This window comes from Lolium rigidum, chromosome 1 (assembly GCF_022539505.1).
Source record: "Lolium rigidum isolate FL_2022 chromosome 1, APGP_CSIRO_Lrig_0.1, whole genome shotgun sequence".
NCBI classification, from domain to species: Eukaryota; Viridiplantae; Streptophyta; class Magnoliopsida; order Poales; family Poaceae; genus Lolium; species Lolium rigidum.
This window is the reverse complement of record NC_061508.1, coordinates 280495981-280523858: the sequence shown is the minus strand read 5'-3', so window position 1 is coordinate 280523858 and position 27878 is coordinate 280495981. Positions and strand designations below refer to the sequence as shown.

General features: G+C 45.7%; 3 long non-coding RNA genes and 1 pseudogene across 4 annotated transcripts; 3 read left to right on the top strand and 1 right to left on the bottom strand.

The window, feature by feature from the left end:
- The first annotated feature begins 12630 nt into the window (after positions 1-12630).
- Positions 12631-14454, top strand: LOC124683779. Of its 2 annotated transcripts, none has more exons than XR_006996814.1 (4): positions 12631-12688; positions 12914-13045; positions 13116-13240; positions 13704-14454. It is a non-coding gene; the product is annotated as an uncharacterized LOC124683779 (long non-coding RNA). The 2 variants fall into 2 exon arrangements; XR_006996815.1 differs by having other exon boundaries at positions 12634-12676.
- A 3240-nt stretch (positions 14455-17694) lies between these two features.
- LOC124683778 lies at positions 17695-19357 on the top strand. Its single transcript, XR_006996813.1, has 3 exons — positions 17695-17987; positions 18565-18665; positions 19234-19357. It is a non-coding gene; the product is annotated as an uncharacterized LOC124683778 (long non-coding RNA).
- Positions 19358-21438: 2081 nt separating this feature from the next.
- On the top strand, positions 21439-23687 carry LOC124694795 (annotated as a pseudogene).
- Positions 23688-25443: 1756 nt separating this feature from the next.
- Positions 25444-26083, bottom strand: LOC124694788. Its single transcript, XR_007000497.1, has 2 exons — positions 25955-26083; positions 25444-25796 (listed from the first exon to the last, which is right to left on the bottom strand). It is a non-coding gene; the product is annotated as an uncharacterized LOC124694788 (long non-coding RNA).
- Between the last annotated feature and the right edge of the window lie 1795 nt (positions 26084-27878).

Genomic DNA, 27878 nt, shown 5'->3' with positions numbered 1-27878 from the left:
CATAATTTTATGTTGGCTTAATTTTGTATGTGAATTTGATTTAATGTTACTGTTTGTGTTGTAGTCTCCCCCGCCCCTATGCAAATGGTTTCACTGGATAGACACGGAGCAGCCGGATTGGGCACGCGAGGAGTTTGAGGAGAAACAGCGTCGTGCGTGGGCAACGTTCTTTGAGGAGGAGCGTTGGGAAAAGGTCCGTGCTAATGAGAAAGCCGAGCGAGAGAGGCAGATACAGAAACTAAGGGCGGAACAAGCTCGTAATCGAGAGGTGAATCAGAAGAGGATGGATGATGAGGCTGCACGTAGGTTTGCGAGAGGAAGAGGTGCGCATGGAGGCTCGTGCGGCGGAGAGGAAGAGACTAAGGGAAAGAGCTGCTGAAGCGCAAGCGGCGGAAGAACGTGGCGACAAGTCCGGAAAATGGCCACGATGGACGCGGGGAAAGTAGTGTGATGTGTCGTATTGGCTATGTATCTTAATTTCAGTTGTATCTTAAATTTCGTTGTAGTGTCGTTGTATCTTAAATTCCGTTGTAGTGATAAACCCTATTTTTATTTGAGCTGCAATGTATCTTCATTTCAGTTTTAGTATTATTGTTTCCCGCCTAATTTTTCCCGCCTTTTACCCCCGCCGTAATCTCCCGCCAATTGTTCCCGCTCAATTTTTTCCCGCCTTTTACTCCCGCCCTAATCTCCCGCCAATTTTTCCCGCTCACCTTTTCCCGCCGAAAGTCACCCCTTCTAGCCTATAAAAACCCCCGAGTGTTTCCTTCGTTTCGAGTGTATTCTCTCGGCAAGATGGATCCCCCATATAAGAATCCCCCCATCTTTTCACCGAATCCATGGCCAAACCTCTTCTAGACGAGGCCCGCAAAGTGATGAGGGAGAGTAAGGTAGACACATTTGAGGAGTTCATCGGTAGCGACGCCTTGCTCCGTAAGGTGGGTAGGGAGTTTGAGAAATATTCTTATGGGTGGCCATTGAAGAAGATGCCTGCTCGCAGCCCACGGGAGATAAGGTGTGAGCTTATCAGGTTGAATGAGAAGTGGAAGTCACTAACTTGGAAGAATGAACGAGATAGGGAAAGAGATTTCAACTTTCCATGGCTGTGGACGGTAGGGAGTGAGGACGACGATGATATCTTTGAGCCTAGCAGCAAGGCGAAGAAAGCTGCATCGTCGAAGGGCAAGAGTGCCAAGTCCTCGAAGGGGAAGAGTGCTGCACCACCGGTCATCGACTCGGACGACGACTTCGAGCCTAGCACGAATGCGAAGAATGCTTGCATCGTCGAAGGGCAAGAGTGCCAAGTCCTCAAAGGGCAAGAGTGCTGCACCGCCGGTCGTCGACTCGGACGACGACTTCGAGCCTAGCACCAAGGCCACGAAAGCTGCAGCATCGAAGGGCAAGGGAAAGGGTGTGCTGCGTTCTTAGTGTTCTAGTTATCAGTAGTCTCATGGATCTTGCAGTATGTTGTAGCGTTGTTGTACCATTTAATTTGTTAGAAGAGAGGTATGTTGTAGTGGTAAGTTGTATCTTAATTATCAGTTCATGTTGAATTTGAAATGTTTGTTGATTTTTGAAATGTTTGTTGAACACAAATAGTAGTCATACATGGCGCATACAAATAGTAGTCATACATGGTGCATACAAATAGTATTCATACATGGTGCATACAAATAGTACTCATACATGGTGCATACAAATAGTACTCATCTCACTGACCACGGCCCCTCCCTCCACCTCGCCTCGGTGGCGGTCGAGCCTGAAAAGGTGACGGCGAGTACATACGAACAGGTGGCTGGCGATGTCGGGGAGGAAGCATGTACCCCTGCTCGTGCTGACTGTACTGCGTGGGATCTGGAGGTGGAGTTTGCTGTTGACTTGAAATCCAGTCTTGATAGCTCTGCTGTGTTTCGTCCTGATCGTGAGCACTGGACCAGAAGGATCGTGATCCGGACCCCGTCGACATATGTCCCTCACCTTTGATTAGATAAAAAACCGTTAGTCGATCATGAGAAAATTCACACATGGTGCACAATTAATATGGATAGTGATGAATTGCGTACCCTCTGGCTCATCCATACGGGGACGCCACCCGAAGTTAGGCATGGGAAATTGCTGCTCCATGCCGAAACCGGCACGCTGCCAATACTCGTAAGTAGGCTCCTGCTGTCTGCTGGTTTTGCCACCCAGAACCTCCTGCCTGGTTAGGAGATGGTGGCCTCGGGCTCGGCGGTACCTCCATACGTGGGCGCGGGGCGTGCCGCGGCTGATGCACCCGCAAAGAGGGACGAGGTGGCCGCTGTGCTGCTCGGTACTCGGCAACATCCGAAGATCGCGTGCATGTGATAGTCGCGTAGATACGACGTAGTTTGTCCTGAAGACGGCGTGCAAAGGAGGCGTGGTGCTCATACCGTCCAAGAAGTGGGCCGGAGGAGAGCGAGCGTGCATGCGGGCGGCGTCATCTTGCAGCTCCGCCGTCAACACGGCCTACAATTGTGAGCTCAAATTAGTTATGTGTTGGCCAAATGTAGAAAAAATATATTTGACTTACCGCGTGATGCCGAGTGCACGAAGTGGAGTGACGAGGGTAGGTGTCCCACATTGTCGAGGGATCCCTACGAGCCGGGTCACACGCCCTGGCTCAGCCGAAGTCGTGTCCTAGGCATGTATGCCCGCAAGTAGTGCTCAAATTCCTGAAGATCAAATGCCTCCATGGTGGCCCATGAAACTGCCGGCGCATTGGCCCAACCGGTGATGTATGGAGCGAGGAGTTGCAACCATCCGGCGAGCAGTCTTATTCGCTCCTTTTCTGTTGTACCTGAAAAATGAAGACGAACATGTCTTAGGATAAAATTATGATTGTCCAACATGATGTAATAACTTTGGATAAATTTAAATTGAACTCACGCGTGGACGCGTGGTGGTAGAGGAACTGTGGGAGGTGGTGGCTCGATCAGCTGACGCTGTCCAAACTGTCTCATGACCCTCTGCTGCGACATCTCCTCCACGAAGATATCGAAGATGATCTTCGCCTTCGTCATCCAGTAGGCCCAATCTCTGGTACACATGTTCGATATACCGCCTGGGTATGCCTCGTCGCGGTGGTCCTCACCGTATGGCTCCCGGGTGACATCGCTCTCTAGTAGTAGGTCAAACTGCTCTGTGAATGTTGGGTAGCAATTCCTTAGCTGATTATGCCCAAAATGTCTCTGCATAACATAACACAACTAAGTTAGTGTTACATCTTATATAAAAATATAAAGAAGGAGTAAATATTGCGAATACCTTCCGCGATGTCCATAGAGAACCAAACGTCGGCATGTCGATGCGCTCTGCGTCGTACAACTCGTCTGGCGGCCAAGATCCATCTCTAATCTCAGGACGGCCGATGGGAAACCTCGCCCATGACCAGAGCTGCAACAGGAGTGGACAACCAACGATGCCAGAACCATGTGAGGTTAGCTGGCAACCCTTACACATACCTCGGTACGTAGCGGCTAAGACCGCAGAACCCCAGCTCCTCTGAATGATGTGCTCTGCTTCGGTGGCCTCTGCTATCTCCTGAGCTATAGGGATGTACCGCGCACTGATCGTATTCCCGTGATTGTCCGTGAACATCGTCTTCCCGAGTAGCCACATGAGGTACGCCTCCAAGCTGCGAGTGATCTGAACCGCAGTCATCGGTACATCTGGGAATCTGAACTGCTCGATCTGTCAAGGTATATTTCAATGTTAGAACTTACATATTATGAGGTAAATAAGTTGTGATAAAAAAGACGAAACTGTTACGGACCTGGAACTCGTGTAGCCATGCCTGGCGAGGCCCGTGAGCCTCAAAAGTCATAGGCCCAACGTCTGCACGAACACCCCGGAAACGTGCATCCATGCTTGTGCATCCAGCCCACGGTTTCCTCCAATGGGCCTATGGGCTCACCTGCCAACGGAAGGCCCAGCAACATAGACACGTCCTGTAGAGTAGGCGCCATCTCACCCCAACGAAAGTGGAACGTGTGGGTCTCGGGCCTCCATCGATCCACTAAGCGGGTGATCAAAGCAGACATCGTAGTTCAGGCGCGAAATGTGATCTCGGGCCTCCACTAATCGAGCGAAAGGTAGTAGTCCTGCCCACTTCAACCTGCAAAACAAATAATACACAAGCTAAAGCAGGTCCAATGTAGTTCTTATAAATTTGAGACAAAACAATTGAACAAGTACCTGTCTTCCCATTGAGGGTGTATCATCCGAGTTCTTCTTTGGAGTACGGGTCTGCAGGTGGCTCCATGCTCGCGGGTCAGCCTCCAAGTGCGATGCACGATGTTTCTGATCAATAAGTGGATCGAGCAACGATCGAGCCGCCATATCTGCATAAAGATATCACAAATTGCTGCATAGTTCATAAATATTACAAATTATAACATAGTTCACAAATATTATAAATTATAGCATAGTTCATAAATATTACAAATTGTAGCATAGTTCATAAATATTACAAATTAAAGCATAGTTCATAAATATTACAAATTAAAGCATACTTCATAAGTATTACAAATATTACTATCTCCCTCTATTTCTTCCCCTCCCACGCCTTCCTCGGTTGCCTCGCCCACGGTTAGCCGCCGCCGCTGCAGCTGCTTCGGGTAGAAAGTGGGACATAGGGGGTCCCTGTGTCCAAATTGGTTGCACGAGAAAACATTGCCTAGTTGGACCACCCGCTTCGCTTCATCCATATCATTTCTAATGCGCCTTGTCTCCCGTCGACCTCTCGTTCGTCCGCAATGATCTTGGGTCAGGGATGTACCGTCTTTCATTTGGTATCACCGTAGTAAAATTTCCCACAACTCTGTATCCGACCATCTCGCCGGTCCGGGTGTGCGGCACTGACCTCTTTCGCGCAATATGGAGAGACGAAAGAGATTGAGTCCAGCCCTAGTTGTCTGGTAGCTGCCAGCACATGGGAGCATGGAAGGTGAAGCAACCTCGGTTTGTTGCATGTGCACTCACACGATGGCCATTCTTCATTTCCAATTCTGACCTCATGTGTTCTCACCGCATTCACACAACCAAACTTGTCGGTTGGTAAGCGCACCTCAAACCTCCTTTCCTGATTACCGATGGCCGAACAGGTGTGTGACATACCCTTCTTCATCTTGACATCCATATATTCCATAATGGCCTTACGATGAAGGAGTGTTTGGATTTTCAAGCATATGGTTCAAAGCCAACTCCCGTCTCTCTTTGAAATAATTCATAGTGCCATATAAAATACCCTCCACAAGGGCTGTCAGCGGCAATGCCCTATTTCCCCTAAGCACGAAGTTGTATGACTCAGCTAGGTTGGTAGTCATCACACCATACCTAGCTCCATGTGTGTCATGCAGCAAAGACCACCTTTCTAATGGCTCGTGCTCTATCCACTCTGCAAAATTTTTAATCCGTCGTCCAGGCCTCCTTCTAGTATTGGGTGGGTCAAATCCAGGCAGGTCACATAGCCCAATAGGATCTGGCTCGGGGCCTACTGGAACCTGTGTACCCTGTGCCACAGCTGCTGCATGAGCTGCTACTAATGCAGCTCGGGCGGCTAACCTGTGCCGCACATGGTCCTTAGTGAACTCATCCAGCTTGCCGCGGAGAAAAGTGTACTTGCATTCTTGATTCTGCTTGCACAACTTCTTGAACATATTCATAAGACCCTTGCTCCTAAACTGCGAGAAGAAATTGGCCCCCAGGTGGCGCATGCACCACCTACTACTGCATATCCTGCCATGGCGTCTCTTCATCGAGTCCGGCTTCTACCAGAGTCTTGATAGCCGCAAGTATACCTGCATGCCTGTCATGTAGCACGCACACATTTTCGCGATCTTTCACTATCGATTTTTTTAACTGCCTGAAGAACCATAACCAGCTAGCAGTGTTCTCGCTCTCAACAAATGCAAATGCGAGAGGCACACATCGATTGTTGCCATCCACTCCAATTGCTGTCAGAATCTGTCCCTTGTACCTCCCAGTTAGAAAAGTTCCATCTACACACATCACCGGACGACAGTGCATGAAAGCCTCGATGCATATGCTGAATGCGAAAAACACCCCAGTGCGGAACCACGACATTAGGGAACTCTGGTATCACAAAGTCTTGTATGTCCACATGGGTGCCCGGATTCCGGTCCTTCAATGTCTGCAGGAGACGGACGACACCGTCATAAGCATCATAGAAGGTCCCGAATCTGTTCTCCAGTGCCGTCTGTTTAGCCCTCCATGCCTTGCCATATTCAATTACATACTTATATTGAAGGTGAACTCTTCTCTGGATGGCTTTAACCCCCATTGCTGTATTCTCTACAATCTCCTTGTAGAACAGGCGAGCAATAAGAGTGGATGTAAGGTTTCGGTGATCCTTCAACATACTCTTAAGGACACATGTGTGCGGCACGAAATCGCTCACCACCCATGTTGTGTCATACTTCGGACGAGTACCCATGCACCCTTGATGGACATCTAGCATCGCTGCAGACCACTTGTCAAGAATTTCTGACTTGAAACGGTGGTTCCGAATACCCTTTGCGTGTTCATTGCCCATCGAGTGATTGCTTCCTGCAGATGTCTCTTGTCGGCATATCTAGCACCAAGCGAGATGGTGTTCATGCTCGTACTCCCGAGCAGAATCGTGCCGATCATCGACTATCATTGCCTCCGACAAATCATGGTTCCAAGAAGAGGGGATCGGATCCGCCTCTTCGTTATCATCTGAAGTATCGGATCCACCGGATTCATCTGAGTCAACCTCATTGTCCACTCCATCCTCGTCTTCCTCGTCCATCATGTTCCGCATCTGTTCTTCTTCTTCGTCCACGCTTTCAAGCTCAACGAGTATCGTCATGACCACCTGCTCGCATGGCTACTCTGCCCGGATTGGAAACTGCTGCCGCCAGCATCAGAACTTTGACTGCTCTGGCCTGGATGGAACGCACCCTCGCCTTCTTGGAAATTCACCACCTTCGCCTCGGGAAGCATTAAGGCGATGGGGTGAGTTCCCCTGCGCTCGCACGCTTCCAACCAGTGCACCCACTGAGAGGTCCGCTCAATCGGCTTCAACCGCCAGAAAATCTGGGTACTGGAGCTGCTCCACAAAGCATGCACACCAACAGTGTATGCTTCGGGATTAAGCCCGAAATTCACGGTCAACCACTCCTTCAACTGACTAACTCGCCATGTTTTTGGGTTTGTCAGATGCAAATCCTCACACTGAAACTCGCTCAGATCAGCTCCCATCGGAGTTGTTCGGACCGTGCCATGACCGAAGTAAACAACGAATTTTACTCTATCTGACATATCTCCTCACCTATACAAATTACATACTCGTCAAAAAAATCTAGCACCTACAATCTAAAATAAATAAAAATCTAGCACCTGCAGTCCTAAATAAATACTATCTACCGGTACATATTACACTAACTAATGTGCGAAGCTAACGAACGCAACATGCATTATGATTACACCATCTAATACCGGGAATTAGGGTTTACCCTTGAAGCGTGCCAAACACCTCTCGTGAGCAGCTCAGCTTCTCCACCCCGCGATAGCTCCACCACCACGCAGCGAGCACCACCACCACCAGCTCCACCACCACCACCACCTCCACCACCACCAACACCACCTCCACCAAAACGCCTCAAAAACTAACCCATATATAGATCAGCTGATTCTACAGCATTTGGTGGTCAAACTACAACAAATGGCTGGATAAATCGCTCAGAAATGAGAGAAAACGCTGCTGGTCTGAGAGCAAACGAGAGAGAGAGCTGAGATGAACTGAGAGAGCAGCAGGAGGAAGAAGAGAGGTGCGTCGGCCAGCAGGAGCGCGCGTCGGCCGAATTAAAAACGCCACCGTTTCGGGCGCGGCCAGCCCGACTCGGGGTCAGGGGCGCCGAATCTTGCGCCTCGGGATGGCGCACCCCGACACCGGCTGCTCCTGCGCAGGAGACAGACCGACAACGGCCCGGCGTGGCCGACAGCATCGCTTCGGGCGCACTGACCCCGACTTTGGCCATCCCCACCAGATTCCCTCCACTTCGGGTTCGCCGACCCCGATTTTGTAATTTCGGGTTAGCGGACCCCGACGGTGTATTATTTCTGAAATTTGCCAAAAACGACTATTATTTCTGGAATTAATATTAAAAAGTGTATTATTTAAAAAAAATTCGCATGGTTCTAAGCAGTGTTTTGCCTGCATCTAGAAAAATGCCTGAATCGGCAGTTCCTCCAAGACCTGGCCCGTTCTTTTTTGCTCCTCGACTCGATCGATGCAACCTGTGCACGTGGACTGGGCTATGGTCACTCTTCCTTACACTTAGGCCTTGGCATTCGGTTTTAACCGAAAATTCGGTTCGGTTTTTCGGTTTTTTTGATAATTCGGGTAAGAAGAAATAAGAATCGAGATTTTATCGGTTTCCTAATTAATTTGTAATTCGGTTCCCGATGATTCGGTCGGTGTTCGGTTTTTAACCGATTTAACCTAATTGTGACAAGAAATAAAAACTCAAATACATATATGATGGCACACACTAGCTTGGCAGTTGTCGTGACTAGAAGCTACGACAAGGATTGCTGAGCATGTATATACTACCAGCACTCCTAAATCCAGGAACCATACGATCATGTAGTAGTAAACTACTCGTACATAGCAAGATGAGGCAAAATGAAATTAGACAGATGCTTGTGCACGCGTACTATTTTTTAGGAGGGAACTTGTATACACATACTACGTGCATTAGGCTGCCTTTAACTTTTTTAGTGACGTGCATGGGCCTGCCAAGACATGTGATTTTGTACGTGGAGTTTTAGACTTTGACATGCTTGGAGTTTTCTTGTTTAGGAGAGAAATTCGTTAAAACGATTGACAATAGACCTCTATATGAGATGGTTATGCTATATGTTAACAGTATCTCGGTTTTTAAGGTTATTTCGGTTAATAGATGGTCAAAACCGAATATGCTAATATAATTTCGGGTTTTCATGTTTAAGCACCGAAATTGTTTTCGGTTTCGGTTTCGATGTATTCGGTTTCGGTACCGGTTAATCGGTTCGGTGTTCAGTGCTCTGTTTTTTATGCCACCCCTACTTACACTACTCCACACACCTTCTGTTCAAATCAACACAATCATACTCCGAATCAAAATAAGTTGTACATGATTTCGCCAAATTCGTCACACACGCTCAACCTTTTTAAATTTCCTTTGAGGAGTAGGTTCACCTCACAATTCCGCATGACTTTCATGTTGATAGATTTTTGTTTCGGTTTACATACATGGAAAGATAAATGACTCGCTAGTATACTGTAATCTATACATATGTGTGAGTAAGGTTTGGAGTACTTTTGCTCAACTTCTCGCGTGCCTTCTTCTTGAACGGCGACGTGGTGATGATATGTGAGAAGTGAGAGGTGATAATCCATGGTGGTGGCGGCATAGTGATGTTCGTCTTCGTGGTCGGCGACGTGGTGAAGCTTATCACCGGCGTGACCAGCGGTTTTATGGTGGTATTCAGTTCATGCTCGGCGACATGGTGATGCTTGTGACGGACATGAACGACGTTGTCATGGTGGTGTTCGTCTTCGTGTTGGGTGACATGGTGATGCCTGTGACCGGCGTGACTGGCGGTGTCATGGTGGTGTTCGGCGACGTCGTCAGAGACATTGTAATGCTTCTGATGGGTTTGAACGGCGGTGTCATGATGGTGTTCGTCGACGTGGTGATGCATGTGACGGGCGTGACCGGTGGTGTTATGGTGGTGATGGTTATGGTATGTGATAGGCAGTAATCCATGGCGGTAACCATGTAGGTGTAGACAGTGGCGGTGTCATGGTGGCGACATTGTTGTTGTGCTACACCGGAAGATTTGGCCTATCATATTTAGCCCATTCTTGCGCACGCCGCCTTGGCCATCGTCCATGAGAGTGGCATGGTGGTCTTTTCGCGCACCGGCGTGGTGCCAGGCTTCATGACAATGGCGTCAAGCTTTGTGATAGGTGAGAAGGTGAGAGGTAAGGTCACCATGGGGATAAGTGGTGGGGCTAAAGCTGGGGTCGTATGAAACCAAACAGATTGAGCCCTTTGTTTCTGATGGGCCAAAAAATTATGCACCGGCTGCCGCCCATGGCCCGTTCTCAACGCGCAGACACTTTCATATCACTAGCGCAGTCATGCAAGAAATCGGCCGAGTCTACCAAACGGACCCATAGAGGATATTGCTATGTATGTTCTTTTGGATAAAATAAAAAGAGGTTCTAAGAAAAAAAATCATTTCGTTAGTTGGCCCATTTTGAAGAGTAAAACCTTTTTGAACCACCCAAGTACAGGCCTCTCCCTGCCGAATTTCTCCTATAAATGTTCAAAGACTACCCAGCCATCCAGGGGGTCTGAGAGGGGCAAATGAATCTGGTTCGTCCAATCAGAGCGCTACAGTAACTTTCCAATCCCACTTTTCACCACAGCCGTCGGATGCGGTAAATTTTTTCTCACTCTTTTTTTTGTCTAAATTGGTCCATGACGGATGGGGCCTCGCAGGCGTGGGGTCAGCGAGCAGAGTCCGCCAGGTCGCTCGCTCAGGTCTCCTTTCTCCCCTCGTTTTTCTGTGCGCGTGGTGGTGGTGAAAACCCTAGATCGGCCCCGACGTCTCCTCTCTCTCGTCTCCGCCTCCCCACTCCCGCTCTGAGCCGCCTCCCGCTCCTCTCTCCTGCTCCTCTCCTCTCTCCAGCTCCGGCGCAGGAAGAGCGGCGCTCGAGCGACCGCGGCGGATGGACGCGGGGGCAGTCAGGGAGCGTGGTCTGCGGCGGCTGGACGCGGGGGCCGACGCGGGGGCCGGCGACAGCGTCGTCTGGATGCGGCGGCGGCTGGGCGTCTCTCCCTGGCTCCCCAATCCCGTCTCTCCTCCTTCGCCCCTCTCTCCCCGCCCCAGACACATGTGAGGCCGGAGAGGGCAATCCCAGGCCGGAGGAGGGTGGAGGCGAACAGATGGAGCGGGATGGATGGCCACGACGGGGATGGCCGAGGTCGTGGGCTGCAGGAGCGAGCATGGAGGGCGGCGGCGCGCCGGCTTGAGAAGGTCATCCTCATCCACAGGCGGCTGGGCTCACGATCTTCTTCTCCGGTTCGTTATCTACTCCGCCATTAACAGTTGCTAGACGAGAAAGAAGAGCTGCAAATCTCATCAAAAAGTGGTTGTTCCCTTCTTCTTCCATGCTGATTCAGGGCACTCGGCAGGAGGCATCCGTCTCGGGTCATGGGGAGCCGCCGCTAGCCCCATCCCTTCTCCTCCCGCGCCCCTTTCTCTGTCACCGACCTCGCGCTGCTGCTCTGGTCGACCTCTTCCTCCTCCTTCGTGCTCACCAGGTGAAGCACGAACAGCCGGTGCAGAACGCTCAAGCGGGTGCACACACTCTTCTCCTTTTCTCTGATTTTTGCCTCCTTCCAGTGCCATGCTCTAGAGCTTCTCATTTTTGTTTGTGCAGATTTGTTTCTCTACGTCTACATTGTGTTGGATGAAATCCCAATGAGACTGATTGATCTATATAAGCCATGTGAGTTCTACAAAATCATAAGAAGAATACATGGGGTACTTACCGTTTCTTTATATATTCCTTGCCATTAGCTCAAGTGGATATTTCTTCAGTAAATGCTTGAGTTAGTTTGATAATTTCAGTAGCATGTATCAGATTGGATTGTGTTCGTTCTAATACAGTTTGGGTTTTCAGATATTTTGCGTATTAGCTAAGAGCTCCTAATAGTTTGTTTTTCCTCTTTGCAGCTACTATTTCAGTTAAATATTTGATGTGCTAAAACAATAATGTGGAGAGAACTCGTTTCTCCAATGAAAAATAATAGGTACAGCTATTTTTTGTTTTTGTTTTCAGTACCATTTAAGGATCCAGTTAGGTGAAAGGGAATACATGGAGCAATGTTGGACCATGTGGTTGTGCTTATCATGGTCAATGAGGTGGCTGAGCCAAATCAGTAATACAGCAGCTAGATGAGTGGTGTATACTAGATTGTTGTACTAGGTACATAATTGATATGTTTGCTTCCCTCATTTGCAAGTGGCCCTCATTTGAGATGATTTTCACTGAAACCTGATATCGTGTTGTGTATACCAGATTTTTCAGTAGGTATCATTGATATGTTTGCTTCCCACATTTGCTTGTTGCCCTAATTTAAGGAAGATGTTCATCGGAAACCTGATAGAGTAGAATTAAACTATGGTGTAGTGTATACTGGATTGTTGTAATAGGTACATAATTGATATGTTTGCTTCCCTCATTTTCAAGTGGCCCTCATTTGAGATTATTTTCACTGGAAACCTGATATCGTGTTGTGTATACCAGATTGTTCAGTAGGTATAATTGATATGTTTGCTTCCCACATTTGCTTGTTGCCCTAATTTAAGAAGGTGTTCATCGGAAACCTGATAAGAGTAGAATTAAACTATGGTGTAAATCAGCTGTCAATTGCTACATCTTCCAGTTTATGACGTATCTTTGTTCATGGAGTTCTTACTAGAGAGGGGTGTATATAATTGAAATTTCATTTCAGTTGTATATTTTACTTTATATGGCGCTATTTCGTTTTCCTGAAACCTACCATATGTTATGCAGCTCAAGTAGGTGATTTCAGATCTTCCTTGTGAGGTACTTCAAAAAGTATGTGTTCACATACGAGATGCAGCCCTATGCCCATAGCTTTGTTTATGAGATTTGATTTTGTGACATGTTTGTGCAATGGTGTCAGATCCGATTAGCTCTAAATCTTGAATGCTTACAGTATGGCACTATCAAATCTCTGGTTTTTGTACCCAGTGAGCTGCTATAGGTAACAAGGTTGGTGTTGAAAACTGCATTGATTTTTGTTATGTTTCATTCGTGAAGGATGCCAATGATGCACAATGAGGAGATGCTTGGGCCTTGTGGCGTGCCTACGGCAGCAGTTCCCCTGGCAGTGCGGTGTTTTCAGCTGGATTAGGGCGACCTTGCTAGCAAACTCGCCATCTCTTTCCCTAGGTATACCAGCTCCCTTCCCTCCCCTCTCTTCTTTGATTTTGCTCGTGACGACCCACAATACATAATGCAGGCCATTTTTTTATGGATATATGGACTACAATAGGTAGTGTTTCTCTGCTCGGGTGTCATTGTCATCGACGGGCCTCTCAACTGTCTCGAGATCCAGACTCATCCAACTCGCCGCCGTTTTTATGGGTGAGTAATTTCAGGGAAACTAACCATGCCCTGAAAATAGGTTGTTAAAGTTTTTTGTGTTGATACTTTATTTTGGAAGGCTTTTTAACTATATGAGACCACAAGGAAGTGACTTTTGTGTATGTACTATTCCAAATTTATTCATTAGTTTGAATCTATGCACTGATGATTATGTATGAACTAATTGTAGTTGGATTAAAATAAATATTTTAGCCAAATTGTTCTTCTGTAGGGTTCATGGTTTTTGTAGCATGATGTCTGAATTAATGGTGAATGATTAAAAAACTCATGGTTTTTGTTGTTGATTCCATTCAAGTGGTGCTTCTTTAGGACTTTATGTAGAAAGAATGGAAGCTGAGCTGATTCTTCGATGGTGTTTATCCTGACATCTTGTTTATTTTCTTGGTTTCTTAAGATCTTTTCTGAACCCAGCCTAAATTATAATGGTACCGCGAATATTCAGGACATAAGAGAATATATGAGAAGCTAGAAGAGAATGGTACTGCATATTGGGTGAAGAAGACTGCATATGCCTACACTGGTTGAATGTAGTGTTTATCAATCATCCATTTTTTTTTTGAAGTGCAACCCACATGCTCTGGCCTGTAGCAAGAATATATATGTATATATGGAGGTAGGCTAAGATTCAGATATTGCTGCCTTTTGCACTGCTCTTGTCTGTGGCAGGAATATATATGGAGCTAGGCCAAGATTCAGATATTGATGTCCAGGTATTGTAGAGTTTTTGGCGCTAGAAGCATTCATGTTCGATTTTCAGTTGAATTGTTCATGCCACCATTTTTTACTGCCTTTGTAGCTGAACGATTACTTAGACCGTTTGGACTAAATTCCGAATATGTAGCATTTGTTCTGTCTGGAGAAATGACATATTTATTAATTGGAACCTTGAGTTAGGAGATTTCTAGGGAGCAAAAACTGAAGTGTTTTCAGTGATATCACTGATCTGCAAAGAGCGTGCCAACTCTACGGTAGTTGGCTGTTTCTGCCCCTAAAGGAGTATTGTATAATAAGCAAACTTACACGTGGTTGTTGCTCCTGTCGATAAACAAATGGATAGTTTTTATTTGGGCATAAGTCAATTACCAAATGGGAAGTACATGCAGTATTTGGTACATTAATATTATCTGTTGTTCATGTATGTTTGATTGAAGCTACTGAAGTTGCTTCATGGTTTATGGATAAATAATTATAAAAAAGAAAACTTTCTGAGTAAATTTGAATCTTCTGATAAAGAACCATTCCTTTGTATGTTATCAATAGGTTCTAAAAGCGGTCTTGGTCAAAAGTGTAGTTTCATAAGTAGCTTTAAACCATTTATTATAAGGTTCTCTCATTTATATCATACTTGCCGTATATAGTGTACAATACTCTTTGATGTGTTGACAAATATTTGGACATGCTGGCCGACCATCCTGCCCAACTTGCCAGTTGCAAGTAGGAGAGGAATGGATGGTACCAGCACACACAGACTGAGAAAGAAGAGATTATTTCTTAGTTTCTTTAGGGGGGATGGAGGGAGATAGAGAGATCAACCTACAGCTTAGCTTGGCTTGCTAATTTCGTTCTCTTTGTGGCTGTGGTTACAGGAACTCCGTTGAATCGTTTTGTCCATCAGCACGATATGTCCAAATGAGATTTCTTCATGATCAATTACTTCATTCATCATGCGAGGAATCTTCAGTTCTCAAATATTTTGAATTTCCTGATTGATCAGGTGAATCTGTATACAAAAGGTTGGTTTTAGCCAAATTCATTGGATGTGCTAATGTTTAGTTAAAAAATACCATCGTATCTTCTAAGGAGAAATAATTTTGGTTTACCATTGCAGAGTTCATTGCTCCTTTTATTGATGACCATGGTATTTGCTTACAAGTTTCTCAACATTATAGGGTGATCAGCTGCTTTGAAGTTCTCATATCATGTCATTCAACATATTTAGATCACCAAATGATGCATAAATCAAGCTATGTACATTTGAAACTGCTTCATTTAGAGAGCTAATTCTTGGTAAAAAAACAAATCAGCAATGAAAAAATATATTCCATTCTTTCTATGAACAGAGTACGATGATTATCATCACTATGTTGTAGGCAAAAGCCAGAGCATTTTGTTTCTATTTTCACGCGTTTTGATTTCCTATTTTCGGACGGACGGAGTAAGTTTCCATTTTACACAAAAGCACCATTTCAGGACTTTGGAAGCTTTGGATTTCTAATGCCATGTTCTTTGTTCTTTCGGGGTTTCAGATTCCATATGCCTAATATGCCTAAATAATAAGGCTACTTCTTTCTTCATTTAACTATCTGTATGATGTTCTCTCATATTCTATGTTTCCTAAGAAATACAAATGTAGATTTTATTCCTTTTGGAGAAGTGTTATCTCATTTTTTGCGTTCTAATATCAACTGCTGAGGGAAGCAGTACAATATACATTTCCTCTAGATGCAATGAAACTTATAAATGTGTTCTTATTTTTTTATGAATACCGGTCTAAAAAGTGTCAACTCTAGATGCCAAAGGGCCTTGAAGGATACATCGTCGGTTAAGTTCCATGGTGGGGCCAGCTTGACCCAATGTCCTCGACCCGTGCTCTTCACGTGGTGGATGGCAAGGGCGACTTCTCTATTGCTCCAGTTCTCCATCATGTCGCCGGCCGTTGCTTCGCCTACTGCTCCCACATCAAGGCCACAGTGACATCTTCTTGCAGTGAAGAAAAAAATGCAGTCTGGGGGATGGTCTGCTTGCCGCTGTTGTTGATGCCGGTAAGGTTCATGAATTTGGGTATGGTGTTGCAAGTTACTCCACACATGAGGGCATGGGCTGACCCTGCCTCTCATTTTTCTACTCAATCTGATGGTACCACGCGAGATTGCTGATGATCAGCATGGATGGGATATGATGTTGCTTGCTGCTGGGTATTTTTTCCTTCTCTGATTGATCAACCTCCGGCAAATGCTTCCATCCATATGAAGATGTAGATCACTTGTATGCACTTTAGATGCCAGTACATACTCAGGCCCCGTTCGGTGTGCGTGAATTTCGTAGGAATTTTGGGGGCTCGGTTTCCTCTGGAAACTTTTTCTTCGAGAGTGTTCCCTTCTGCTTCATTCCGCCGGGAAGCTCGCCCACCATATTTTTCACGGAAAATATAACATTCAACCAAACCAAAGGAAACACCAGGGAGAAAAGCTCTTTCCGTACGCTCCGTCTTGCTCCCACAGGTCAGCTTGGTTTCCTAGATATTTTCCTATGGATCGATTAGACCACTCTTTTCTATTCCTTTGTTTCCTATTCTCACAGCTTTTAACCATGTTGTGATATTTCTTCTCTTTTCTAGCCAATCAATCAACACGAAGGTTGATGCATCGGGGAATTACTTAGGTGTCTAAGCTAACTTATTTTTGAAGAAAATCAAACTAAGTAATGCAATGATTTCACTCTGATACTGTGAGAGTAGCATGTTTCATTTGAATAAGATTCTTGCAATATTATTAATTTATGCTTATTGGTAAAATAATTTCCCGACTTCCCTTTTACTGAGAACATAAGATTGCACTGACACTTGCATTGTTTCCTTTAAGAACAACGGTAACTTGCACTGAAACATAAAACCATCTATAGTGGTTATGGTACTCCTCAAACTACTACCGTTGCTTGCTCTCTTTCAGGAATGGGTCTGATCTGTTGTGGTGTTGTTGTGCTGTGCTGATGCTGCTTTTTGTTCAGGTCTGACCGCTCTGACAGCAAACTAGATGCAAGTGGCAACACATGATCTGCTTTACGCATTTAGGATTTCATTGACAATAAACTAGATGCTCCTCACCAAGCTGCTGCTGGTGGGGCCAGAGGCCGGCAAGGTGTATTGCTGGGGCGGCAGGGAGAAGGAAGCTGGCCGGTGAGGTGCTGGGTGGAGGAGATCCTGGCGACAAGGTTATGGGCGAGGAATCCTGGCAGGGCGAGGTGCTGGGCGAGGAGCTACTGGCCGGCGAGGAGGGTGATCTCGAATTGATCAATTCAAGGGTATAATTGTCCTTTACTACTAATTTGGTTTTTCGAAATTTCCTTCCACACTTTACATATGTGAATCGAGGTAGTAATACTGTGTTATCCCTCTCATATATATTGTATTGTATAATTATACCACCTTCATTTAGATGTTGTAATGTATAATTATGATACTTTAGTTAAATTACTTTCACAACACTCATTCATATCTGCTTGCTCGCTGTAGGCGGGCAAGCGCGCGGCAAGCCGCGTGGTTTAGGCTCATGCGGAGGCAACAAAGTGTACGCGGAGATTTTGGGCATAGGTGTGTTCGTACTTGATACTTGATACGTTTAGATGAGTGGGTACTGAAAATATGGAATGCCATTCATCAGCTGTTATAATTAGAAGGATATAACTTCAGGCCCAACATTAAACCAGCTTCAAAACCATTATATATGTGTGAAAACTGAAAATAGTATTACATTTCAGCTATAATGTATCTTGCAATAATGCACCCTGTACCATACCTAATGCACCACCCAGTTTTGAACTTTACCCTTCACTTCTAGGACTACGTCAGTTTCTATTCTTCTCCATTTTCCTGATGCCAACTTTTGTAGTGCCTGAGATTGTTTGTAGTTACAGAATTTGACCAGATTCTGGGAATTGTTCCCTGTGAAATCCCTGGCGGCAACGCCTGTACTGAAATAATATCTAGATGTGCTCCCTGCCACCATTGGTATGTGCTTCTGCCCTGAAACTAATAGATAACATAATGTATTGCATTTTTGTATACAGAGCTAAGTGCAAATATTGATTGACTTGTATAGTATAGTCAATTTCACCGTATCTTTTAATGTCTGCTAACATGCACTAGGAAACGTCACTTGTGTTCCTCCTTTCATGTGTTCAATTTATTTTAATCTGCGGTGTTGTGCAAGTGCTATTAATAATCTGATGTTTCAAGTTATCTGTATTGGCTCATGTTATTTGAGCTTCCCTGTAGCATTAATCATGTATGAAACTCTGCCGACTGTGCAACTTAGAACTTATAGCTTATATCTGGTGGAGATGCCTAGCTGCTGATATTATATTTGTGTTAGATGATATGTGACTGAATGTATGATTTTTTCCTCCTAAAATATCTTACCGAACTGAATCCCAGAACACTTCCGTATTTAGTATGAATTCCTTTACTTTGCCTACAGGTTCATATAGTTAGGTGTTCTTTTTTATATAATTTGTACCTGATATTCATTTCATATAGTTTCGAGTTTGTGTTAAAATTTTCATCTTATTATGATTTTAATATCCAGGTAATGAACCAAATGATCAATATGATCGCCACCTATGATGAGTATGATGGCTGAACTGTACGTCACGATGATCAGATCGTTTCTCCACTACAACAAGACAGGTACTTCAGACATGTGGTATTAGTACCATACTGGTTCTTTTGTTCTTTCTTTATTCCTCGACTCTATCTACTGTATTTTGGTCTCCTTCATAGTAGCATGGATTCTAAGAAAACTATTGAATTGACTAAGAACTATATATATAGTACATGTCTGAAAGGGTACATAATATGCAATGTCAACTCAGCTTTCTTTTTCACGAGAACATAATATGCGATGTCAAGATAGTTCTGAGATTTAGAGTTACAGGGTACAGATACGATGCATTGTATTTGGATACAACATGCCACGTTTTGAGATCTTGACTTATTATCTTCGTTTTTTGAGTTAGATTTCTTCTATGTTATGAAGCCAAAGCCTCATACTATCAGGATGTTTATCATTTCATTTTGTAAACTCTGCTGGACTCTTGCACCGATAAATTTCACAGCTTTGATTGCATGCATATACCTTCATGCAATCAAACAGATTACAGAAGATATGATTATCCTTCATTCCATGATGCACTTTATGTGACCAAACTTCGGAAGATGTGAACCGCCTGCTCATGCAATACCCTTTCTCATGTAGGTTTGCTTGAGACCATGTCCAGCGAAAGGGTGCAGCGGTTTGGAGTCTACAAGCCAGGGTACAATACGGTTCGAGAATTGTGGTATTCGTGGACCAAATTGCCAAGAACAAATCACAACGAGGTGGCAGTAAGAGTGCAAGTACTTTTGACCGTAAGAGTGCAACTTTGCAACAAGTTTTACAGGTAGACGCATGTGGGGTTTTGACTATACATGGGTTTTGAGTAATCAGGCTTTTGATTCTGTGGAGGTGGTTGTAATCGATCTTTTGATCACCCTCTTAAATCATAATGAAATGAAAAGAACCTTTTGGTTGCCTCTTCCTGAAAAAAAACTATGTTTGTCTTATCATGTGTAACATTTTATTTATTTCAGTCCTTTGATCAACTTCTGCTTTCTTCACAAGGTACAAGACTGTAGTTTTATTAGCATGTAAGTTGGTCAAATCAATTATATGTTCTTCAATCATGGCTTACATATTATGTTCAGTGTGTTTATCATATGGCTTAGATATAAATTTCAATCATATATAACACCATGGGTACAATTTATGGTTGCAATTTTTTCTTTCTTTTGCAACTGTGACTTTTTCAAGAAAAAAAGACCTCTGGAGAGTTGGATTTTCATCATTAATTTGGGCTAGAGGGAGTATATATATTTTTTTAACTAGCTTGCCTACAACAATCAGCCTACACCATTTTTATAGAATAATGATCGCTAATCTTCAGCATCTAAACAACCAATTAAGATATTTATAAGTTATTGCTTTTATACAATCCAGATCATCAAGAATGTGCCGTTTCTACTGCGAGTAACGGCATATATTATAATTTAAGGCTTGAATTTGGCCCAGTTTCGGTAGATGCGCGATTGTCGTAGTACTTCACTTTCGTGAATCAAGAGATCGCAATTTTTTTTTTGTAAACTTATAAACAAAATAAAAATTGGTAGACGTGCCATTCTATAAGTTCCTAGATTGGATGTCCCTATAAGTTCCTAGATTGGATGTCCCGCTGATGTCTTTGAGATAAAAAAGACAAGAGGCGAGCTAACTTTCGACCGAGGGACCGTAATATAAACAAAAATGTGTATATATACCAAAAATATAGGGCTAATCTAAGTAAAATCTTAGTGTTATTATAACCAACCAACGTAACTTCTGGAATAACAATTAACGAGATAACTAACGACCAAAATTCGACTGAGAATCGTTGCAGCGGCAAGAATGCTGAGTGGGTCTAAGGAGTTGGAAGAGGAAGAGTAGGACATAGGAGGGGCCGAAGGAGCCGTCGAGCAATGCACGCCATCAGATGCTGATGGAGCTCAGTCTGGATGGCTAGCCAACCCAGCTGCCCTCCCTTTACCACAATGGTGGCGGCGGCAGGAGGGGCAGAGCTCCACTGCGAGCCTCCGATACTAAAAAAATTAAATTACGTGCTAATTCTTAATACTAAAATAAGCTAATACGTAGTACTTGCAAACAGAGCTTGGCTCTGGTGGTTAGGTCCCTTGTGGTGGAACCAGCCCACCCAGGTTCAAGTCCTAGACTTGACATGGGTGTTTGCATTTACCTGGATTTATTCCAGGATTTAACCGGCGCTATGCTTTCAGTGGTAGGTGACGTGCCCGTCAACGACGAGGCGCCGAGTGGTGACTTCGTCAACCTCAAGATATGCCGGCTCGATCCCTCGGAGGTGCTCATAGGGGTAGGGTGTGCGTGCGTGCGTTCATAGGGGTGTTTGTACGTGCGTGTTTGTGAGCGTCTGCGTTGTACTGTGTTCTCAAAAAAAAAAATAATACGTAGTACTTATGTTTAAATTTCGATTTGATTATGCCATTTGCGCGATAGCGCAACGGGTCATCTAGTAAACCGAAAGAGTGGAACCCAAACCAGGTGCGTGCCTACAAACCGTGGGCTTCGCCTCGTAATTAATCCCGTGGGTAGCGTTGCCACGGTGACGACATGCGTGCCACACAACACAATGTCGACATGGACGACCAATATTCCGCTCTCTTCACCGTCATCCGGGTCCCACAAGCCCCCGACGGCGCGTGCTCGCCACGCGATTGACGGTGGCGGGTATAAAGCGAGGTGCGATTCGTCCGAGCCGCACGCGTCTTTCCTGCCAGTCAACTGGACGCCGCCGCCGGGGAATCAAGGCGAGCAGCCACCGAGGCGCCGCCGGACGCCAGGAAGGGAGGGACGATGCAGTCGCTGTAGGACAAGGCGTCGGAGTGGAGCGGCGTGGCGGCGGGCGACGCCTTCGCCATCGACGACGCCAACGTCTTCGAGGCGCTCGGCGGCACCCCGCAGCCCTTCGTCGACCTCTCAACCAACTTCTACACCAGGTCGGCTCCGAAGTCCGAACCTTCAAGTCGATCTGCTGATATATTCCTTCTCGCTCCTCCCGTCTCTGTTTCCTCCCCTCCTTCCCCTGATTTCTCTTCTGAATTTGTGGCTGTGACGGGTCAGGGTCTACGAGGACGAGGAGGAGTGGTTCCGGGAGATTTTCTCGGGGTCGAAGAAGGAGGACGCAATCCAGAACCAGTACGAGTTCCTGGTGCAGCGGATGGGCGGCCCGCCGCTCTTCTCCCAGAGGAGAGGTAACCTGATTCTCTCGCCCTCTCTCAACTGGAAAGCTCTGCTTATCTGAAGTGGTAGATGCCTTTTTGTTCCAAGAACAAGATACGGTTGCCTACAGTAACAGTGGGTAAGGAGGATAGAGGGGACGCCGAATCTCGCGCGGTATTGGTTTGATTCGTCAGGGGTTGTAGTTAGGACGATGAATCTTTGTAGATTAACTGATCGGCCAATGTTACAGTTGAAGATACACTCTGCTTTCCATTGATTGCTTTAAGCCCCCAAAACATCCATGCTCAGTTGCTCATGTTCTTCCTGCAAATTTAGAACTTGCAACCAAAATAATACTTGCACTGAATTGTTTGGACCTTCAAATAATCTGGGTAGAAATGCTACCTCCTCCTCCTAAATAGCTTTGATTTCTAGACTAGATTGTCAGTACTGACGACGAAGATTTCATCTTCAACCTAAACTTCGTAAACTCTGAGGTGAGATACTAATTAATGTGTGGACTGTATAATTCAGCTCCTTTTGTTGAGATTACAGATCATCTTTCAGTATACATGTTTTCCGATTATTGTGTTCTTTCACCATAGGTATCAAAGAGCGCTTCATGCCTTGGAGCAATGCCATGATCATTTGGTGCTCTGTTCTTTCATCAATTGACTGCTTACTGATCATTCATCTGAATAGTCATACAGTGGATTTGAATTATCACCTGTTTTTTATTAGAGAACTACTAGTTTTATCAATGGCATATGTTGTCTAGTTTTATATCTGACATTAACACTTCTTGTTTTAACATATATGGGAAGCATTTCATGGTTCAGGGCATCTGTTATCTTTGTATAGGCTGAGTAGGTTTCGTTTTACCATCTCATGCTCGCATATTTGTTTGTTCTCCTGTTTGATCTACATAAAAAAATATGCTAAGAAATGCATGTTTTTCCTCGATAAATGCCGATTTCGATTTACTTTTTCCCCGCCTGTATTTGGGCGTGGTAACTGTTATGCTACGCAATTTTACTGTAGTAATCCACATTCTCTGCTTTTCTCAGAATATGCATCATTCTTGTAAGAACCAATAGCAATGTGAACCCTACCCGTTGTCACTAAACACTTGTAAAATCATATTTACTTGTCTAAATTACAGTTGATCTAAGATTTTTTCTATCTGGTTCTGCTTGCAGGACATCCTGCTTTGATAGGACGACATCGACCATTCCCAGTCACCCACCGAGCTGCAGAGCGATGGCTGCACCACATGCAGCAAGCTCTGGATAGTACTGAAAGTATAAACTCAGATACAAAAGCGAAGATGATGTATTTTTTCAGGTCTACACTACTGAACTCTTCCACCAATTCCTATCTATATGCTGGATCCAACATTTCACAGCATTTCTTGAAGTGGCTAAGATCATACATTTTCTTAACTATTCCAGGCATACTGCATACTTCCTAGTTGCAGGTAATGAGATGACAAGGCAAGCCCAAGGAGCACCACCCTGCAAACATGCAACTAGCAAACCAGCTGAGTAATGGTCCAAGCTTACATGTTGAATAATGGATTCAGCTCCCGTTCTTCTATACAATGCTCATGTACAACATGATCAAAGCTATCTTTGCGATGTCACTGACTGTTTTAGGCGAATAGCCTACCCACCCTTTAGCAGAGAGCAACTCAGAGCTGATAAAATTTCTTACTGGGTTGTATTCTCAGTTTGCCTTTCTCAGCTCCTACTGCATGTTTGAGCGCAAGTAGTCTGCTTGTCTTTTGAGGAAGCACTGCTATGCACCGTAATTGGTCTCGTGCTACTCTATTCAATACTAGATGAAACAATGGTGATCACATCAAATATCAGCCTAGACTTATATGTGTGTTTCGTCGTGGGACATTGACACATTGTGATCCAATTTTAGTCTAGAAATCATCTGTACAAGTAATTCTTCCATACTATTTGCCGCTACGGTTTGTCCTGCCGTCTTGGGTGCTCATGTAGTCTCTGGTTTGCAAACCTAAGTCCATGTGTGGCTTTGCCTAATGAATATTTAATTTCCATATTTGATATGGATGGCCATGTTCTGTGTGTCTGGACTCTGGACAGAACTTGGTGCCGTGTATTGAGTTCTCCAGCGATATAGAAGGGATGTATCTTAATGTGGTGCCCAGTGTAACCCCTGGCCACGGCAAGTGACCCTTTTCCTTTCAGCGACATATCTTTTTCTTTCGGAAAGCAGGCGGATTGGATCATGCGGAATGAGTGTAACAATTGTAGATCTGGCAAGAACTGAATGTTGGCAAGGACAGAACCAGACCAAAAGGGTTAAATGCCCTTTTGACGTTGCTAGTTGTGCTGATCTGCCACTCCTAGACTTTGTATATTTTCCTTTTTATCCTATCTTAAAACGCATAACATGCAGCCTGACTGCATGGATAAAAATAATTCAGCTCGAGATATCCAATGTGTTCTACCGCCTTGACCTTGATCATTTTAGGGTTTTAGGTTCACTATTAGACTGCGTTGACCTTGATCATTTTTGGCCGTTCGATTTGTTCAAAGATGCACACAACAAAGTTAAATCACGGTTTAACAGCTTCAACATTAAAACTTAACGCCCTTTTGTCAACAGTAGAATAACGAGCCTTGTTGCCCTTGTAAACTGAAGTTGTAGCATGACTGCATGACTTAACACTGTGTATCCACCGTCCATCTTCATTGATTCTGAACCGAATATTCACAGTGATCAGACAAGAACACATGTATACCACGGCCGGCCAGACTTGCTATATCTCAAACTGTTTAGGATATTACACATCTTCAAATTGCTATTTAATTATGTGAGGCAAAAAATCCCTTTTCTTGTGTTTGAAGGACTTTCCAGACATCAAGAAATTCGAGGAAAAATAATTATTTATGTTTTTTCAATGGCAAAAACCACAAACACTCGAAGTCACTGGGAGGTCCAATATGGGGGAAAAGAGGCTCCATGCCGTGACCCTCTAGGCATGCCACAGTATGGTTGGATCCCTGACCTTGTAGGTCGTGTCACAACGCACAAACCTCACAGCTGAGGGAGTTAACTACACACCATACTTTTTTTGCGGGTAACTACACACCATACATTGATATGTCGTCCCCCTCATTTCCTTCACCAAAAGGGCTATCGGATACGAGTGGAACATGGGATTGAGCCACCAGTTATAACCTGCTATGGTTCGCGTCTCACCTCTTTGACGAGTCTCTGTAACCGGTGGATGGAACTCGCCAAGAGCACCCAAACCTCACATATAAAGGACGGACCTAACTGCAAACAATTAAGGTCATGAGTTCCTATTATTATTTACTACTCCGTATTATATAAGGTCATGAGTTGATACATATAGTTGCATCCGTATTGCCATTAGGGCACTATTTTGTTGCAGTGGCTGGATGTAATTGGTATCTTCACGATATTAATATATATTTTTTTATCGAAAAATGAGTTGATACATATAGTTACACACATAAACAAACTCCTGCAACCACAAAAGAAATCCATCACCTTTCACATCAAAGCTTAATTCGGCCGGCAGCCTTCATGCCTAGAGTACACAATAGCATGATGAGAGTCTTCCAGTTGCTGCTAGACTGAATCAAATAGGAAGCAACACTTAGCTATACAGTGCGCTCTCATCAATGTCTTTTACTAATTCTGAACCGAAGTTTCATGTTCGCACAACCATATTGATATCAGGGCCAGGCATCCAGTTTTATTTGAAGTTTTAAAACGTAGTAAGTACACGAGACAATATTGCTGCCGATTCAGTGCAAGATCGTGGTAGTAACTTGCACTGCTAGAGGGAGACATGATGCATCAAGGCCGTCCAATTCCTCCGTTGTTTGGGGGAGGGGGTCCGCCGGTGTAGGGCTGACCAGGCGACGGGCACGGTTTTCTGGCGCACGAAGGATGGTTAGGGTTCAAAGAAGGGTAACCGATTCCTCCTGGAGAGAAAACGCGAGCATCCATGGGTAATTATTTTGTCAGAACTTCTCAAGCCAGAATTTCAAAATGCTAGGATAAGGACCATATATGTTTCTTTATGGAGAAGGAAACTGCGACGATGAAAAGAGGATGAAATGAGCAATTTCGAAGCACTAACCATCGTGAGCTCCATGGCAGACTGAGCTGTTCATGATGACGGCTGAGACGATGAACAAGGCGATCTGGAGGAGCACCAGGAAACGCGCAGTTTTAGCAAAGGACCCCATATCCAAGCTCAGCTTAGCTGGCTTAGAGCAGGTCTAACAGACCCCGTAAAAGGGGCAAACCCGTATAATAACCGCCGGTTTGAGGGTTTCGGCTCTACCCGGCCGTCTAGCACGCCCCGTAAAAACGCCCCCCGAATCGTTTTTTGCTGTTTTCGAGTACGGGGCGGGTCCTCGCCCCCTACTTGTGCGGGGTGGGAGCGGGGATAGTGGGCGAAACCACTATCGTCCACTCCACTGCGCGGGAAGCATTTCGCTGAAGCCAACCGCCGCCGCCGCCGCCCGATCTCCTCCCCGCGCCATTCCCGGCCGGATCCGGCCGCCATGGACCGTCCGCAAGAGCCGCCTACCGCCGGCGGTACACCTCCTTCGGGCGCGGTGGTTGATGTCCCCGTCGGAGGTCCGCCGGCCGCCGGCGTCGTGTCCGCCATGATCGCCTCCACCATCCCGTCGAAGAGGAAGAGGATCCCGAAGCAATTCTTCGAACCACCGGCGGCGGCCGCCGATTCACCGGGCGAGCGCCGCCGGCTGCCAAGAAGACGGGCCGGTTGAAGTCCAAGGCCGCCGGGCCGAGGGGCGTGGCGCCGGCCAAGGTGCGGACCAAGGCAATCAGCCGCATCGGCCTCGCGCCTCCGCCGGCCTCCAAGGCCACGACCCCTCCTCCGTCCGTTCCGGCCGTTGCGCTGCCCGCGCCGCCCGCGCCGCCGCCAACCACCATCGACGTAGACAAGGTGTTCGATGTTGAGTCCACAACATCGTACTTGGACATGCTCAACGATTCCGCGGTGAATTTGGACACCGGTATCGGTGCATTCGATGGGGAGTGCAATGTTGAAGACTTTGATGATGAGAAGGAGGATGAGGGTGACGAGGACGAGGTGGTTGAGGTTGATCCGGCTGCCGCCGGTTCTTCGTCGACGCCGGCCACGCACGGCGAACTACGGCGAGATCGAGGACGTCATCTTGGTCCGTGCTTGGAGCAAGGTGGGGATGGATGCGTGCACCGGAGTGGACCAAGGCGGCAAGCGCTATTGGCAGCGCATTGAGGATCAATACCACCAGCTGAAGCCTCGCACGAAAAGCATGGCGGACAGATCCTACCGCTCCCTTGAAGGCCGATGGAACATCATCAAGCCGGCTTGTTCTCGTTGGAGTGCTGCCATGGATCAAGTGGCCGACAACCCTCCTAGTGGATGCGTGCCGGAGGACTACGTAAGTTTTCCTTGTGTTGATGATGTGTTCATGATGTGGAAACATCTCCTCATACTATTGTTGTGCAGCCCAAGTATGCTCAACAACGGTACAAGGACATGGCCGGCTCAAAGAACAAGGAATTTCAATTTGAACATTGCTTTTCCATCCTTCAACATCTTCCTAAATGGAAGTTGCGGGACAACGAGCCAAAGTGCAAGAAGGAGGCACTTATCGCCATGGATGATGAAGCGGAGGACATGAGGGGGAGAAACACCGGCAAGCCCGAGGGCAACAAGAAGGCCAAGGAGAGGGTCAAGGTAGAACTTGAAGCAGCTAGCTTCCGGGAGAAGTTGGATCAACTCATGAAGTCCAAGGAGGCATTGACGATGAAGACGTTGGAGACCAAGCTCATCATCACCGACAAGAAGAGTGTGGTGAAGCTTGCCAAGGTGCAAGCAAGGAAGGAGCTTGACATGAAGATGATCGCAGCCAAAGAAGCCAAGGCCATGAAGGAGCTCTTGGCCGAGGAGAGGGAAATCATGATGATGCGCACCGACGGCATGGACGAGGATCAGCCGGCGTGGTGGAAGGAGACCAAGGCGGACATCATTGCGAGGAAGAAGG